This window comes from Panthera tigris, chromosome B1 (genome assembly GCF_018350195.1).
Source record: "Panthera tigris isolate Pti1 chromosome B1, P.tigris_Pti1_mat1.1, whole genome shotgun sequence".
Classification (NCBI taxonomy): domain Eukaryota; kingdom Metazoa; phylum Chordata; class Mammalia; order Carnivora; family Felidae; genus Panthera; species Panthera tigris.
Window position 1 is genome coordinate 67415425 of NC_056663.1, and position 12273 is coordinate 67427697.

Genomic DNA, 12273 nt, shown 5'->3' on the forward strand with positions numbered 1-12273 from the left:
TAGGTTATGTAGCTAACTAATCTTTCCTCTGAAATTTTTTACTCTGTTCAATGATTCAACATATTTTAACTCTAACTTCATTTGCTAACTGGTAAGAAATCATTCTAATTAGCGTGTAAGTCAAGATGGTTGTATTCTTTTTTTTATTATTATTTTTGTTTATTGCTTTGCTTTGAAACACTGACATCTTTTATATGCTTTCTTATTTTCACTCATTACATACTTCTAACATGAGCAAAAATGTTATAAAGACTTATTTTTCATGCTAATGAGCAACTCTGATGAGTGAATCAGTACAAGAAATGTTGCCAATTTGGCATTTAATAGAGTGATTCTAAATTTTCTTTTATTGAGCAATGTCAAAAATTGTGTTGCTTTTTTAAGGTTCTCTATTGAATCCATTTTGCTGCTGTTGTTACTTTTTTGGAATCTTTGTTTTGATATGAATGTTTAAATGGCAGGCAGTCATTTTTTACAGATTATTCAGTTTATATGAAACCTATGAATACTTACCCTCCTTAATATCAAACCTGCATGATCATCACATATGAAGAAGATAATCATGCAGGTTTTAAAATTATTTCTCATATTTTCAGGGGGAAAATGGAATAAAAATATTGTATTTGTTACCAGTTTTTACTCAAATTCCTCATGACATAAAACTCAAATACATAGGAAGCATGTAAAACTGAAGCTTCTCTTGCCACCTTCCATTTTTAACAATCCACATATCTATGATCCTTATAATTACAGACTTAAGTAAAATCGATCAGATTTTGCTCCGAGAAAAGTGCATCCAAAGAGAACATCAATCCATATCCATTTAGGATTTTTTCCCTTTTTAAGTCTAGAGCTCAATTATTAAAGTCAAACTCAAACATTCATGAAAGGTTCATCAAATTAAACACTGAAAACTTGGTGTATTACATAGAAAGGAATATGTTGGATTTGGTGTGTGACATCAAAGCACATTTAAACTGCATTTCACCTTGGGGCACCTGAGTGGCTCAGTTGGTTAAGCGCCCAACTTTGCTCAGGTCATGATCTCACAGTTCATCGGCCCAAGCCCTGTGTCGGGCTCTGTGCTGACAGCTCAGAGCCTGAAGCCTGCGTCAGATTCTCTGTCTCCCTCTCTCTGCCCCTCACCCACTCATGTTCTCTCTTTCTCTCTCTCTGTCTTTCTCAAAAATAAATAAACATTAAAAAATTTTCAAACTGCATTTCACCCTTAAAAAATAAATATAAAATGTATTGACTTTTCAGTAAGAAAAATAAACAGGATAATAGCTATCAGTTTTTGTATTTCAGGAGTTACATAACCTTGCATCAAATTGTGAATCATTTACTTGGGAAATGATAAAAATATACTGAAATATTTTGTCAAAGCTTTTCAATCCTCATAATGAGTTCTAACCTAATACTCTTTCAGTATTTTTTTCAATTTTGTTAAATCTTTATTTATCTTTGAGAGAGAGACGTAGCGCGAGCAGGGGAGGAGCAGAGAGAGGGAGACACAGAATCTGAAGCAGGTTCCAGGCCCCGAGCTGCCAACATAGAGCCGCCCGACATGGAGCCTGAACCCATGAACGGTGAGACTGTGACCTGAACTGAAGCCAGATGCCCAATGGACTGAGCCATCTAGGTGCCCCCAGTATTTTTTATTACTTCTATTCCCTCAAGTTCTTCATTTTATTAAGCGATGCAACTAACTGAACACCAATATTGTAGCTAAAATCTAAGGAGGAAAGCTGTTTGGGAAAAAAAAAAAAACTAACTCAAAAGGTCATGAGGTGGGGAAAATCAGTTCATAGTTATGTGATGAGATGAATCCTAAGGTAAGGCACTCTAAGACTGTTTAGGAAAACATCTCAATCAGCAGGTTAACATTTAGTTTCTTGACTGATGTCATTGAAACCTCAGCAGGTCAGTGATGGTATCTGTGCTTTCTGCAACAAGACTCAGCTAGTTTATCATCAATCTATTGCTATGCCAGAATCGCAGTCATTCTGTTAAAATGTCAACATGTGCCTTTTTCTTGGGAAAGCACATGTCTATGATAGTAGTCTAAAAATTCTGAAATTATTTGACCATTATCTTAGACAAGTATCTAAAAGAAACAGTTGGTTAGGTTTTTAAGAGTCATGCAGATGGGGAGTAAAATGCTCCTGAATTTTTTTCTTGATAGTGCTGTTTTGGAAAATAGCTTAGGTAAACACCAAAAATGGGCTTACTAATGCAAAACAAGAGTTCCAGTCTTTCCCACCCAATCAGTCACAAGCAGCTCCAGCCAACTGAAAGACTTTCTCCAAAATAGTAGGGCACTTTATCTCCTAAGTTGAATGCAAGTTTGAGAGCAACCCAGAGCACATGGTCTCTGTGGACAAATATCCTATAAGGGAGGATCAGAGCCATATTTACTGTGAAACTTGTACTGTCTTCCCAATGAGGTAAGTCAGTACCTAAAAGACCAGAGAGAGTCCAAGAGTATTTAACAGATCACTCTCTATTTGGAAGTAATCATGAGAAGTGAAAACTGTTTTCTTCCCTCAAAAAGCCCCAGCTTTTTGTGTTAATCCACTGTGCCCAACTGTTAATGCTATGATCAAAGGGGATGATTCTATAGGGTGAGAAGGAATGACACCAAAACAAAGATTGTTCTCTTAAAAATGCCCTTGGAAAACATAAAGGCTAGAAATCAGTTATAATAGTGTATTATTTAAGTTAGCCACAAGGCCATCCTTTATCTAAACCTGAAATTTTATTCCTTTCTTTCCTTCCCGTTTTAGTTTTTTCTAGACATATTTTAAAATATTGCCTAACAGAAACCTTTCAATGAGATCAAATGACTTCACAAAATAATCTCATATAATGCACCAAAAAATGTTACCCCACATTTGAACTAACTACCTCCTATTATCGAATTCTCATGGAGAAATTAAAGCCACAAATTAAATTCTCTTGAGAGTTAAAGCCTAAATGAATTTAAGTCCAAAGACAAATTCTTTTTCTATATTGAGTTGAAAAAATTTTTTTAAAGTCCAAAATGTAAGCTACCTGATTTATTAATAAATTATTTGACTTCTAGAAAGATTATCAATACTTAGGTAGATATTTTTTTTCTTCTTTTTGTACAGCTACTACCTAAACTATTTCTAACTGATATGAATGGGTTTCTTTTAGAGCTTCAAGAATAGTATTGGGTCAATGGTAAGTCTCTCATATACTCACTACTTAAGAACACATACTGATAAGGGTAAAGAAGACTATTATGAAACTGACATTATATGCACTGAATTTAGAAAACAAACCAATCTCCAGAGCCTAGTGCAGTTGTGTTACCAAGATTTGTTATCCCGCATTGTGTTGCCAAGTTCCAATGCTCAATGATTTTAGCTTTGTTAGTATGCTGTCAGTCAATGTTGCTTAACCGGAATCCATAGTTATAATATTTGAGTGTGTATGTGTGTGTGTGTTGAGATGAAGGCTATACTCAGAAAGCACATTAGAGCCATTTCCGCCTTATTTTACAATTTGGTAATTTAATATGGAGACAGTTCCAATCACTGACCCTTAACTGAAGTATTTTTCACTTGCTTTTCTGTACATTGAAAATTCTTACCTTGCATTTTCCACTTGAGCCTGGTGTGTCTGGCACTCAAGTCTTGTGGAATCTTATTATCTGTTTTATCTTAAGAATTATCCTCAGGGGTTTCTTGAATGTTTTTGAATGCTTCTATTGATGGTTTTGAAGCTTATTCCCAGAGTCATAAGGAAAACCAACATCCCCACTATATACTTCTCAAAACAGTTTAATTTGGGTCTTTAAACTCCAAAGCCATGGTCAGACATTGTATAGTCAATTCAAATTCCAGTTAATTACTTACTAAGTCATATCGTAAAAGGTGAAACTTGAGCCTATGAACAAGCCACAGAAATTCTACATCACCTTACACAGTGCTTACTCTTGTCCTAAATGCAGTACACAATATGTTGAGGACATCTAAACAATTTCAATCTAGAAGCTATCCAGTGAGTGCTCTGTGGCTCAGGAAGAAGTTGGATGCTAAGATATTTGATATCCCATCCTGCAGATATGGCTAATACTAGAGAAAAGCAGTAGATTTATTTTTGGCAGTGTGCATCAAAATATTTCTGCGTCAAACTCACTTTGTGGTCCAGAGTATGCTTGTTCACTTTAAGGTGAATCTAAAATAATAGCCTGCATCATAAGGCCCCAAGTCTGTGTTTTGACCTTCTTTCCATTTAACTTTATCCTAATGTGGACTTCTCTTTATAAAAATGAACAATAACCCATATAAAAAGAGCATAAAAGGTAAGGAGCTGCCAAAGTCCCATGTGGTCCACTTGCTTAGAGTCCAAAATTTAAGACTGCAGCAGTTAAAAGCCAACCATGTGACTGGGATCATCACATGGCACAAGATAGGACACTATAAACTTTCTAAGCAAAACAACTGCTACTCCTCTAACTATAGCAACTAACCCCCATTGCCTTGCTTAGTTCAGCGCCACCAACACTTAGTCCATTCCCTGGCAGCACCAGAGCCTCAGTCATGCCAAATCATTTTGATCCATGTAGTTCTTCTTTTAAGTCTCAAAGTTCCTTGATCGATACACAAGTTACTAACACTTCACCTCTGATCCGAACTTATCTTCCACAAGCTTCAGGCTCTCCCTGCTGCGGGCCTGTCTCTATAAAACCTAAAACACAGAAGAACATAGCAAAAGTGAGATCAAAACAGCACATTTAATACTGCCTGGGTATGAGGCAATTATGGACTTCTAATAGTGAACTGTAGAATTAGACAGACAACCCACCCAGACATGGACGTGCTGGGAACCTCCAGGCATCTCCCAATTAGGCAGAGCCTTGACTTCTAAGCCTCTTTTGGTTGGGAGCAAATCAGAGGACCTGCTCTCTGCAGGCAGGAAGCTTCACAGAATGTATTAACTGAAGATACCTGGTTCTCTGTACCAAACTCAAAATAACACAACAATCATGTTACTTCCCCGGAGGGAAGACTGAGTGAGAAGTGTGGAGCAGAGAATAGACATTCTTCCACATGGAAGAAAATATCAGTAATTGAGAATAAGTAGCTCCTCTAATAGAACTCATGGAAATATGTCACAGGTCATATTTTTACATTTCTCATGATGGGAGAGTTCATTTTACACAGCCTAGATCTCACAGAGTTGCTGTAACTCAAAGAGAGTCCAACTCAGTTAAACAATAAAGCCCCACTTAACTCTCATGTTCATGTATTTGTTCCTTCAATATTGTTTTGTTGGGAGCTGATGATCCAAAGATGAGTAATGAATAGTCTTTGATCTCTAGCTCATGACAAAGATGAAGAAGAAACATATGCAGTCAAAATAAAATGTGCAAAGCTATGGAAGAAGAATGTCTAAAAGCCAATGGGGGCACCAAGACAGGAATGTAAGTGCAGGAGCAAATGGCTATTACTTTACATTATGAAATTATTAATGGCTTTTAGAAATAGTATAATAATCTAAGACGATATAGAATTGTAAAAAAAAGACTCTTCATAACTTTACAATGAATATTTTCTATTTAACACACAAACTAGTTGATGTTATAATATGTGTCCCATTGTTACTATCTTTATACTTAAGGCACATCTTCCAACCAAGGTGGTAAAAAAAGATAAAGTAAAGAAATATAAGATGCTAAAATCTTAAACAACAAAAATAATAATATAATGTTTGAAAACTGAGTACAATAGTCAAGTCCAGAAATATGATAACTTGATACAGACATTACCATTTAATTTGTATATAGGTCTAGAAGACTTCTCAATACGAGCAGCATGCAGTAATTATGCTATTTTAGTTATTTGCGTGTGTATGACTGAGGTAGTGTTTAATAAATCATATACTCTGTGGTATTTTAATAATTTTTATACTATTATAACTTTGAGCTCTTATAATTTTAGCAAATATTTTGTTAACCCTCTAAAACAGGAAAAACAAAAATAAAATGACCTTTCTAATGTGTTAAATAGAATTTACATCAGAAAACGATTTTTTGCAGCATAATAAAATTAATTATCATGTTTAATAATGTGAAAACACCTATAAAACCTTTAAATACAAGATACATGCTCAGAAATGGAAAATCAGATGTTATTTCAAGAAAAATTCAAGACACAAAAACACTGTCTGTGAATCCATGCTCCAACTTTCTAGAAGGAATTTAACAGCATCTTTCTCTTCACACCAATTTTCATTTGCATTTCTGTAGTTAGGATATCTTAGAGACAAGGAGAAATCAATATGGACATCTATCATTTAATAACTTTTAAATGAATATTATTTAAAGCAACTTGGGAAGGAGATGTGGTAAAGAAAAGGATACAAAAAATGTAATTGACACCTTCCTTGCTCTTGCGATGCTTTGGCCACATAATGTAATTGGAAGAAGAGCTATACTTAATTGGCAGAAAAAATATCCCAAGGGTTGCAAAATCACACATCTCTGTGATGGAAGCAGCTTACATAAAAGCGGCAGGTGTCACACACAAGGAATGGTACAAAATGTAGCAAATCGAGAGTGTGTGTCCATCCTAAATTATTAACTTTCATTTTTTTTTTATGTTACATTAGCTGAACAAACACATCTGCAGACTTCTTCCAGGGTGTATCTCTGGAGACTATAGCTCTAGTCCCTAATGATTAGACATGGCAACACGTATTCCATGGACAAATGGAGTAGATTTGCCAGGCTTCTGTTTGCATGAGAGGTTTAAAAGACTCTGATAAAGAGCCAAGGATAAGGAAAGTTATGGCCTAATAAAAATGCCCAAACTGTAGCCAAAACCAAACAGATCCAAACAGAAACTGATGTACTGATGGGTCTCACTTAGACCTGATTGTTCTCCAGGCCCAGACACTGCCAATGTGCTTTATCCCATGTTTGAATCAACTAACCAATGGAGCCTGATTTGTGTATCATTCTAAATCCTGATTTGCAAGGAACTGGGAAAAATACCCAAGGTAATTGGTCACTGAAACCGTCGCAATCAGAGCTACTATATTTAGAACAAAATATTTAATATTTTATTTAATAATTGCTTAGATAAGCAAGAAAAATACTTGTATGTGGCTATAATACTTAGCATGTGGTTTCTTTTCCAGACTCCCTTCAGAACACAGAGAGGATTTAAGAGAAATTCCTCCTATGTGTTTTGCAGTAGTGGAATTTCAGTGTTTTATCACCTGTGCAGAATAAAATACATAAATAAAACACCCAATCATGACTTATAATGTATTGTGTAGCATATTGGCACGGTAAAATTATAAATTATGTTACTAATGTACAATTTCTGTGTTGGTAGAACTAATGCTATAGACTCTACACCAATTTTTTATATTTGTGCAGAATAGGTTCTGCTTTTTGATTTCTGTTTTGGAATGGTTGCTTGGAGCAGATAGTAGAATGTATACCCAAATTCTGTCAAATAAAAGATTGTTTCTGAGAAATTTAATGACAACCTAAAATAAAATTAAATATGGTCATGGTCTCAAGTAGATCAAAAAGAGTACAGTTTGTTTCTTAACCAATTGGCAAATCCTTCCTAAGTGCATTAGTTTCCTATTATTGATGTAACAAATTACCAAAATAATAGTGTCTTAAAACAACACAGATGTATTCTCTTACCCTTCTAGAGGTCAGAAGTCTAAAATCAAGGTGTAGCCAGCATTGTATGCCTTCTGGAGGCTTAAGGGAGAATTTGTTTCCTTGCTTTTTCCAGCTTCCAGCAGCAGCCTGCATTGCTTGGTTTATGGTCTTGTCCTCCACCTTCAAAGCACATCTCTCCTCCTTGTTGTTCCACCTTAACATCTTTCTCTGATTCTGATCCTCTTGCCTCTTTCCTATATGTACTCTTGAGATTATATTTTGTCCACCCAGATAATTCAAGGGAATCTCTCGATCTCAAGATCCTTAACTGAATCATATCGTTTACCATACAAAGTGACTTATTCACAGGTTCTGAACAGTAGGACATGAGCATCTTTGGAGGGCCATTATTCAGTCTACCATCCTAATGCCATAGACAGCGACCTTCTTCACTGTGGTATTTTAGGAATTTGTGAAGTGGATGGCAAATTGCCAATGTTCACCAAGTATTTGTTGAGTGAAGTAAGCCATATCCTTGGGGTGTGATGGTTAGCATCATCACACGTATTGGGAGACAAGAAGAAAAAGAAATTGGGCTGGTAAGAATCTTTCATTATGAGAGTCTACGACATGAAGGAGAGTTGGAATAGGCTGCATCACAGCATCCTAACCAAGCTGGTACTTACTTTCTCATAGTGGGATCGTAGGACACATTGTATGCAGCTAGTTTTAGGACTATGTAAAATAATCATAAATATAGTGAAACAGAGGCACCCTTGGTGGCCCACTCAAACATCTGACTCTTGATGTCTGCTCAGGTCATGATCTCACGGTTCATGAGTTCAAGCCCCATGTCATGCTCTGTGCCGACAGCATGAAACCTGCTTGTGATTCCCTCTTTCTCTCTCTCTCTCTCTATGTCTCTGTCTCTCTCTCTTTGAGTAAACATTTAAAAAATATATGTAGTGAAACAGTATAGCTGAAAGTAGGAGCTTGTAACCAACCAATTTTTCCTTTCCTTTCCTTGTTGGAATTTCATTAGTTTTTGTTTGTTTGTTTGTTTTTAAGTATGGAAGCTTGTAATTATAGGAATATCAGAAAATAGAGTTAGTCTACTCAACCCCCTCAAAAAAATCCTCCATGATCATTCTTTTTTAACATTGGCTATAAACACATTAAAATAAGATATTTTACAATACATTTTAATTTATGCTTTTTAAATTACCAATAAGTTTGATCTTTATGTGTTCAATTTCAGAATAAAATAAGTATAGATCTTAAACAGCAATGTTAATACTTGATAAGAATGGGAAGCATATTTTCTGGAAGAGAAAAGGGTTTCACAGGCCTGTGGAGATGAAAATTGGTAGTGGATACGATGAACAAATTGTTTCCTGTTAATGAGGAATCGGGGATATGGTTGTTAGCCACGTACTGGCTTATAAAGTTGAAATAAGCAACCCAGATGGTGCTTTTGTTTTTTGTTTTCTCCACTTGAAGGGAAGGAAAAGAATCTGATAGTTCCCAAAGCCAACAGAGAATTTTTGGAGGGATAATAATACTATAAGATTGTATTTTTCTTTTCACTAAGAATGAAAAGGATCCAGGAATCCCCAAAGTTGTCCCTTGGATGGGCCAACCATCTTAGGTCTACATATTGCTTTCTCCTCCAAATGAGAGGAAGAAAGTTTTAATTAGTACTCAAAGCTGAGGAAGGCCTTGGGTAGAGCAGCCTTTGTGCTTCTCAAACCATGAAAATATGTCATGCCTATTAGCATAAAGAGCTCTTTTCTGGTCCCATTAATTTCTCATTCCCCTTCTTCCTTGACTTCAGCTGCCTTATGGATTCAGGAGGGGGCTGAGGTCAACTTGTCTCAATATACACTTTCTGAATATGCCAGAAAATATCAAGGAGGCTAGAGATTTGAACCAGAGATTTGAAGAAACTGTTTTTATAGATACATATACCTATGTACTTAGTCTTATGGGGGTAAATGGTGTTAAACTTAAGGATGGCCCAAAATACTGAAAAATGTAGGGCAAAACCATGGTAGAATTGTGGGAGGGAAAAAAGAGAGATCTCTTGAGCCCTGAGCACATCCTGGACTGTGGGAAGTATCCAGAGGAAGAAGTGAATCATGGGAGTAGGAACCAAAAAAGAAAAAAAAATGCTACCTTACCATATCATCCTTGTCCCCTAACCTCTGCTGAAGCCCCACCCCTGTATGCCCAGACTCCCAGGTCAGAGGTAACAGGCAGCTGTGATTTTGATCTTTGCTGACTAAACAGCTAGGGCAAATGTGTACTGAGCAAATGTATATTGCAGAAGACAAATGAGGTTAAAAGGATTTTGTGTTGTTTTGTTTTTTCTGTATATAAATACTTGGTAGAAATTGAAGTATGTCATATGCTTGTAATGCCCCAACTCACAGTATCTGAGAGGATCATGCCACATGGGAAAATCTGCAGATAGAAGAGTATATATGCTTTTGGGCTGAACTGCCCTGCTGTTTGCCACCAGTGGGTGTTTGGATACAGCACGGATAGATACCTTGAACCTTTGAAGCCCCGTAATCAGAGAAAAACTGCTATCTTTCTGACTTTTTACCATCAAAAGAAACATGGTATGTAAAGGGAGACAGCATACAGAAGAAAACAGTCCTCGGCCAGAGGTACTTATTTGGAGTGTTGGTCATGGCTACTGGCTCCGTCTCTTTTGAAACGCTGCTGATCTTTTGCTGGAATTAAATGATTGACTCATACAAACCTGGTGACTCTCCAGCATGAACATTTATTTTTGGGTGGACTCTGGCTGACAAGGTGAAAAAAAAAAAAAGTGCTTTGCTTAAAAAATAAAGCTCTTCCATGACAGCAATTATCTTCTCTTTACATGAGAAAGTGTCCCTGGAGCGCCTAGGTGGGTCAGTTAAGAATCCAACTTTGGTTCAGGTCATGATCTCACAGTCTGTGAGTTCAAGCCCCAAGTCAGGTTCTGTGCTGACAGCTCGGAGCCTGGAGCCTGCTTCGTCTGGATTCTGTGTCTCCCTCTCTCTCTGCCCCTCCCTTGCTTGAGCTCTGTCTCTGTCTCTTCTCTCAATAAATAAATAAAAAGAAAGAAAGAAAGAAAGAAAGAAAGAAAGAAAGAGGCAATGATCCTTTATATCCCACTTTATATCATGATCCAGTGGCTGAAGCAAAACCAGAGCCACTGGCTATTCGAGGACCTCTAATTCAGAGACTCCCTGTAGTCAGGGATCTGTCTCCGAAATGTTTAGTTAAGCTGAAACTACATAATGTATGTTGTAGATTTTCCAGTCTTCAGAATTAGCTATAATTTGTAACTAGGAGTAGTTATCAGAGACATTCAAGTTTTTAAGAAAATATTTCAGGTGCATACTCTGTGTGCAGTTTTACCTTTATGGGAGTTATTTCATTAGGAAGAGTGACATTAAATTTGTCTGTAACATTAGCTGAAGTGATAAATGATAGTACCTCTGCCCTTGAAGGCATTCAGGTCAGCTTCAATTCTGGTTTGTTATGGATGGTAGAAATGCACTAGATTTGCTCCTTGTAGAACAAGGTGAAGTCTGTGAAAATTATTAAAATATCCTGCTGTATTTGTTTTGTTTTTAGTTTCAAGTTTTATTTAAATTCTGGTCAGTTAGCATACAGTATAATATTAGTTGGAGGTGTAGAATTTACTGACTCATCACTTACATGCAACACCCAGTGCTCATCACAAGTGTCTTCCTTAATGCCCATCACCCATTTAACCCATCCCCTTACCCACCTTCCCCTCCAGCAACTCTCAGTTTGTTTTCTATCATTAAGAGTCTCTTAGGTCTGCCTCCCTCTCTCTTTTCTCCCTCCTTCCCCTATGTTCATCAGTTTTATTTCTTAAATTCCACATAGGAGTGAAATCATATGGGATTTCCCTGTCTTTATCTGACTTAGTTAGCTTAGCATAATTCAATCTAGCCCCAGATTTCATTCCTTGATATGGCTGAATAATATTCCATTGCATATAGATAGATAGATAGATAGATAGATAATAGATAGATGGATGATAGAGATCATCACTCTTCTTTATTCATCAATCGATGGACATTTGGGCTCTTACCATAATTTGGCTATTGTTGATAATGCTGCTATAAACATATAAACATTGAGGTGCATTTATCCCTTCAAATCAGTATTTTTGTATTCTTTTGGTAAGTACCTCATACTGCAATTGATGGATTGTAGGGTAGTTCTATTTTTAACTTCTTGAGAAACCTCCATACTGTTTTCCAGAGTGGCTGCACCAGTTTTCATTCCCATCAACAGTGTAAGAGGGTTCCCCTTTTTCTCCACATCTTTGTCAACATCTGTTGTTTCCCATGTGGCTATTTTTAGTCATTCTGACAGGTGTGAGATGATATCTCATTGTAGTTTTAACTTGTATTTCCTGCTGTATTTGGATTAATGTCTTCAGCCAGGGGGACAGGTCAGGCCACCTGGCTTTCTAAGGTAGATTCTAAAAGTTAATGGAAATTTTTTAGCTCACTGAATCTGAGAACCCTGCCGGACATGGCTGAAAGCAATACTTCTGGGTAGCCTCACACTACTACTCTGAG